Source organism: Sinocyclocheilus anshuiensis, unplaced genomic scaffold (assembly GCF_001515605.1).
Source record: "Sinocyclocheilus anshuiensis isolate Anshui unplaced genomic scaffold, SAMN03320099.WGS_v1.1 scaffold332, whole genome shotgun sequence".
Lineage (NCBI taxonomy): Eukaryota > Metazoa > Chordata > Actinopteri > Cypriniformes > Cyprinidae > Sinocyclocheilus > Sinocyclocheilus anshuiensis.
Window position 1 is genome coordinate 716166 of NW_015554181.1, and position 6236 is coordinate 722401.

Genomic DNA, 6236 nt, shown 5'->3' on the forward strand with positions numbered 1-6236 from the left:
TATATATATATATATATATTCATAATTTTTTTTTTTTGCATATATGATGGTTGAAACTCAATGTCAAAAATATACTTCATTGCACTTCATTGTTTACAACATATATTTACAATATATTTTGGGCAGAACAATTTTATTAATTCGATATATTTTCTGCTATATGGGGTCTAATTATTGTGTTTTATATAACAACTGTGACAGTAATTTTTTTTACTGTCACAATTTGGGGGTTTTGGGCAATAAAGTTTTTTTTTTGTCCAAGTAGATGATATGTGTTCAGTTTGTGACGTGTTTTGGCTTTTTTAATGTCAAACGTTTTTGTTTTGCTCTATTCCATTGAGAAGGATGGATTATTCAATCATAAACCAGAGCTTTCATGAATCACAGCATCAGGCTTTAATTAATAGTACTTTAGCATGTGGATAAAGGTGCAAATACACTGTTACTGTACATAAACTTGACCATCATTTAATATTGTCCCCTTCATGTATAATGAAAAGCATCTAATTATGCCAACATGTATAAGAGATGTGATATCCTGGAAAATGACACAAATGAGAGATTTTATTAGTCGGCATGTTACTGTCCATAGTGTTTTGTATGTCAGAAAGGCCTTTTAAATAGAGGCAATAATATAAAAATTGGTTGGAGCATTTACTGGGTGCCTTGCTAATATACCCAAAAAGTCAAGACTTTTATGTTTTCAGAATTTCAAGTTTTTTTCTCAAATTTCTTCAGCAAGGTTTTTTATAAAATGTGTTTTGTGACATTCTGTGCTGCACTGGATTGATTTCACAGATGAGGTGCGCTTAAGTAACGGATATATAATGAACAGCACTGAAAAAGTGCAGAGTTTTTCTAAATGTAAATGTGTTTCTGTACAGACACGGTCAGTATTTGATGTTTAACACTGGACTCTGGTTAAATCCACTGTGTTGTTTTTCCACTGGATTGATTCTGTGTTTCTCTGCTGTTACAGTAATACTGTGAGATGTGATGACTGTATTTGTATATTATGTTTCATCATTTATACCATTACTTTCTACTTGATGTACATTTTTAAATCTTATTACGAGACAAAAGCATAATTTTATATTGCTGTATGTGACATTACTGAATGTGGCGTTTGAGTGGACGAATGGTACAACATCAAATTAAAACAGCTTTCATTTTATTAAATGAACCCAATCTGCAAATGCAGCTAAACTCCTTTTTTTCCCTATAAGCTATTTCAGTTTTCAGTCAAACTGTGATTTTAATACATGAAGCAGGGAATGTATGACTGATAAAATGGAAGTCATAAAATTGTCTCAAACGCATAAATGTAAATCTGTGGAATCATTTTAGGCTTTTTCATAAAGTACAGTCATTTTATTTCTGCTTCACTAGTGTTACAGTACATTACAGAACAGAACAGTTTCTGGTACCCATTGACTTCCATAATATTTTTTCCCATACTAGGGAAGTCAATGGCTACCGTCAACTGTTTAGTTACCAACCTTGTTCAAAATATATTTTTTGTGTTAAACAGAACAAAAAATCATACAAGAACTGGAACAACTTGAGGGTGAGTAAATTATAGAGTTTTCAGTTTTGGGTGAACTATCCCTTTAAGTAACAAAAAACTCATATGAACTGTTTTTGCCATTATTCAGGCAAAAGTATCAGTTCATGCCAGCTAATTAGATTGAGGTATCCAATGCAGCTTTTTGTTTATATGCCATGATCTGCACACATCGCTCTTGAGATACTGAAGATCATCTGAAGGGAGTCACAGAACATTCCAGAGAGAGAGAAACTCTCAGAGACAAAGACCACAACACGCTTCCTCAACTCGGCCTTTAAAAGAGCATAAAATCACACTGAAGTCATTTAAGGAAAGAGATGTTTAAAAACATCTCTCGACATTACAAACATGAAATCAGTGCCATTTACCTCAAGACACAGAAAGAAGTGATTTTCTCAAAAAAAAAAAAAACCCCGCTTACTGACCAAATTTGACACATTTGACCAACATTTTAGCTTTCTGAAGGTTATTTTAGGTTTCAAAAGTACTAGATCTTAAATGACATCTTGCATGATGTATTAGAACAGTAGAGCCTACTGCTGGCAACAGCAAGGTCATGGGTTTGATTCCCAGGGAATTCATGAATTGAAAAAAAAAAAAAAAAAAAAAATTAACTTAAAATGCATGTTGGGATAAAAGTGTCTGCCAAGTAATGATAATGACATATCACAATAAAATGGAAATGCATACAAATATGATAAATAAAATCATAACTAAGAAACACTGTAAAAGAACATTATTCACAAAAAATTCAAATAACATTAGATCATTATATGTGTGAATCTAATGAAACCTCACAAGAACACACACAGCTCTCAGTCACCTAAAAAAAAAAACGAAAAAAAGAATAAAAATAACAAAAACTAATAAAACAACAAAACTACTAAAACTTTAACTAAAATTAAAATGAAACAAAAATAATTCAAAATATTTATAAAACTATAATAGTATAATAATTAATGGTATATCACAATAAAAGAAAATGTAAATGCATACAAAAATTATAAATATTATATGTGAATCTATATCATAGTCACCTGAAAAAAAATACAAAATTATATTCTGCATACAAGACAGTTTTCATATATTAACTATTATGACTAACAACCCATTTCTGTTAAGTATAAATACTTAAAACACTTAAAAAAAAAAAATATGATCAAGGATATTAACGTTAACTAAAACCACACACACAAAAAAGAAGTACTAAAAGAACTAAAACTAAACTAAAACTAAAATAACTATGAATCAGACATATTTAAAAAGAACAAAAAATACAACAAAAAAAACAATTACTAAAACTTAAAAAAAAACTAATTAAAAATATTACTAAAAATTATAATAGTGTATGAGAAAAATTATAGCATAACTAATAAACATTCACATAAAGCTTCATGAAACATTGAATTATCATGAAACCTCACAAGATTGATACTATGACAATCAACCCCATTTCTGTAATAACATTATTTGTTAAGAAAAATCAGCATAAAGACACTGCATGCTGTATAAATATTTTAATACAAATTAAAGATTAATTTTTTCTACCATGATCAGGGATATCATCATTAACTAAAACTAAACTGTTACTTGAAATAACTGAAATAATCACGATCATAATGAATAATGATCATGGATTTTACTGTTAACTAATAATGAAACCATTAAATAACATTTTTATTTTGTGAAACAACTGAAATAAAATATTAAAAAACAAAATTATTTAATTTCTGCTAGTTGCCAAGATAGCATTGATATTTTTGTACTTCAAGTTAAACTAATCAAAAATGAAAAAAGTAAACCTGAAATAACTATAAAAACAGACATATGTGACCCTGGACCACAAAACCAGTCATAAGTGTCATTTTTTCAGCTTTCCATTGATGTATGGTTTGTTAGGATATAGGACAATATTTGGCTGAGATACAATTATTAAAAAATATGGAATCTGAGGGTGCAAAAAAAAAAATGCAATGCATATTACTGATAAAAATGACATTTTGATATATTTGCGGTAGGAAATGTACAAAATATCTTGGAACACGATCTTTACTTAATATCCTAATGATTTTTGGCATAAAAGAAAAATCGATCATTTTGACCCATACAATGTATTGTTGGCTATTGCTACAAATATACCTGAGCTATGACTGGTTTTGTGCTCCAGGGTCACATTTTTAAAAAGAACAAAAATATACGAAAACACAACAAAATTACTAAAACTTTTACTAAAATTAAAATGAAAACAAACATAAATGTTTCTAATAGAAAATATGACTAAAACTATAACAGTAGAATAGGCTATATCAGTAAAAGAGAATATCACTTCACCAGTTCTTAACTGCAATGGAAAAAAAAAAAAAAATCTTAATGGTAAGGGTTTAATTATAATTTGAGGGTGACATGTTGACAAGTTTGTGAGATTCATCTCTATGAGATCCTTGCATCAACAAACTTTTGATTGCACGTCCACCAAATCTTTCACTTTGTGAATAAATGGCTGCCCTTAGGAACTGTTCTCTCAGTCTCGGCTTCTCCATGAGAGAGGAGGAGACGCTGGTGGGGGCTTGATGTGACAGGCCTGACAGACTCGTGGCTGAGGGTGGGGGGTTCAGCTGGTAAGTATCATGTCAGATATGATGGCTCTCGCTCTGTCTCTAATGAGGGAGATCACCGTCTCCCACACCGTGTCAGGAAGCACCGACAAATCATCCGCGCGTCACGCTGGGGCCCGGAGATGATATGTTGACAAATGCAGAGAGTTCACTCTTTTAATTGACACTAAGAGAGGGAAACGCTCTCGCTGCCGGGAGACAAGCGTGGAAAACAATGCACGGGAGCAAAAAGGAGGGATCTGGAGGGAGAGAGAAGTGTCGGATGTGCATTGTTGGCACGGGATGTCATTCTCGGTGTTTGCGTTCAGACACCCTGCCATGATTAGAGGTGTGTTTCTCTGGGGCTGTCAGCCGCGCTAAAACATTGATACTGAGGCCAATGTGAGGATGATTGAGGGACTGTATAAACACACAGGCATTGCCCATTCATTTGCAAACGTGTTTGAGGTAAACAGAGGGATGTCGTTGTGATGACACACATAGAGCTCGGAAATTCCTTCAGAAGAACCGTATATAGCTATATATTCTCAGACAGGGTTGTGGAAGATAAAAGCGAACCTATAGATGTGCATTTTTTCCTCAGGCACAGCACTTTTTACTTGCAATCATATGCCTGATATAAACTACATATTTATGCAGTTGCAGATGTTGAAGCACATTTAGCACTGTGGCATTTTCACCAGCAGAGGGCATAACAAACACACGTGCTCACTGGCTAGCATGTCTAATGCCTTAAAAAAGCTTTCAAGATTCTCTTAACCCTTTTGAAAATTCACCTAAATTGGTGTTCCCATTAAAAAATGACTGGTCTTTTAAAAAGTGCTTGTAAATCTGCCATTGTTATCACCAAATCTTGGTTTGCCAACTTGTTTTCTTTCGATAAGCACATGGATTTGTATTTCTTTTTTGAACTGATTGGTCATAGGCCTCATTGATCTGAGCACATGAACCTTGAAAAAAAAAGCAATATTATATTCTCTAAATAATTTTCTCAGTGTTCACTCAAAAACTGAGGTGCATAAACTCAGATCAATGAGGGCTTTCATTAATCAGTTCCAAAAAGAAACACAAAAACTGTTCTAACTAAGAAAACAAGCTGATATAAAGATTGAATCCAATATTTGCTAATATTATAGCATAAAGCGTTACAAGCAATGTTTCGTAGCCCGGTCATTTTTGACTGGGAACATCACAAGAGTAAAAGGAGAAAAAAAAAGTATCAAAATTATCCAAATTTCCAGGTGTTACCCTGTGTGAGCAAAGTCAGTAAGTTTTAGTCCAATGCATTAACTAGCATTTTTTGAGAAAAAGAAAATCCTCTCCAGGACAAAGTAAACTGAACAGGGTTAAATAAAGTACAAAAAGTACCACATTATTTTTGGGCATGGTATGGCCACATTAAGTATTAATATAATGATATGCTAAGCAGGGGCGGATTTAGTGAATTGGGGGCCCTAGACAAAATATAGGAATGGGGCCCTATACATTTGCACACATTTTCCTAGATCAACCTTGAGGTTCCTTTTTTGTTGTGATGCTTGCTGCTGCACAATGGTGCCCCATAGTTGTGTCCAATGTCTCTACATTTTTCATGTACATGTTATAATGGCTTTCTTTCATGTTGTAGACCACGAAATAGCAACTGATTTACAGATGAGATACAGGTTTTCACAAAAACTAAATAAATTATAAAATGATAAACCTCACAATTGAGCGTCAGACTTATAAATTATTATATTAATTTAAAACGGGGTTATGTGGGTGGATTTTCGCATTGAACAAAAAGACTGGATTATTGAAAATGAACATTCATTCTCTGCCAGTAGGAGGCGCTTTTGGAACGTCAGAAATATAGAATGAGAAAAGTGTGGAAAAAATATAACCTATATTGACGTGGAAAGTCCACTGATGAGTTACCAGCATAAAACTGTGTGCAAAGGCTGTCTAATTCTAAACTTTAAAATACATTTATTTTTAGTTATTTTAACTACAAATTTAAATAAAACTGAAAAAATAATGAAAAGGCAATTATACATTTACACACCTAAGGATTA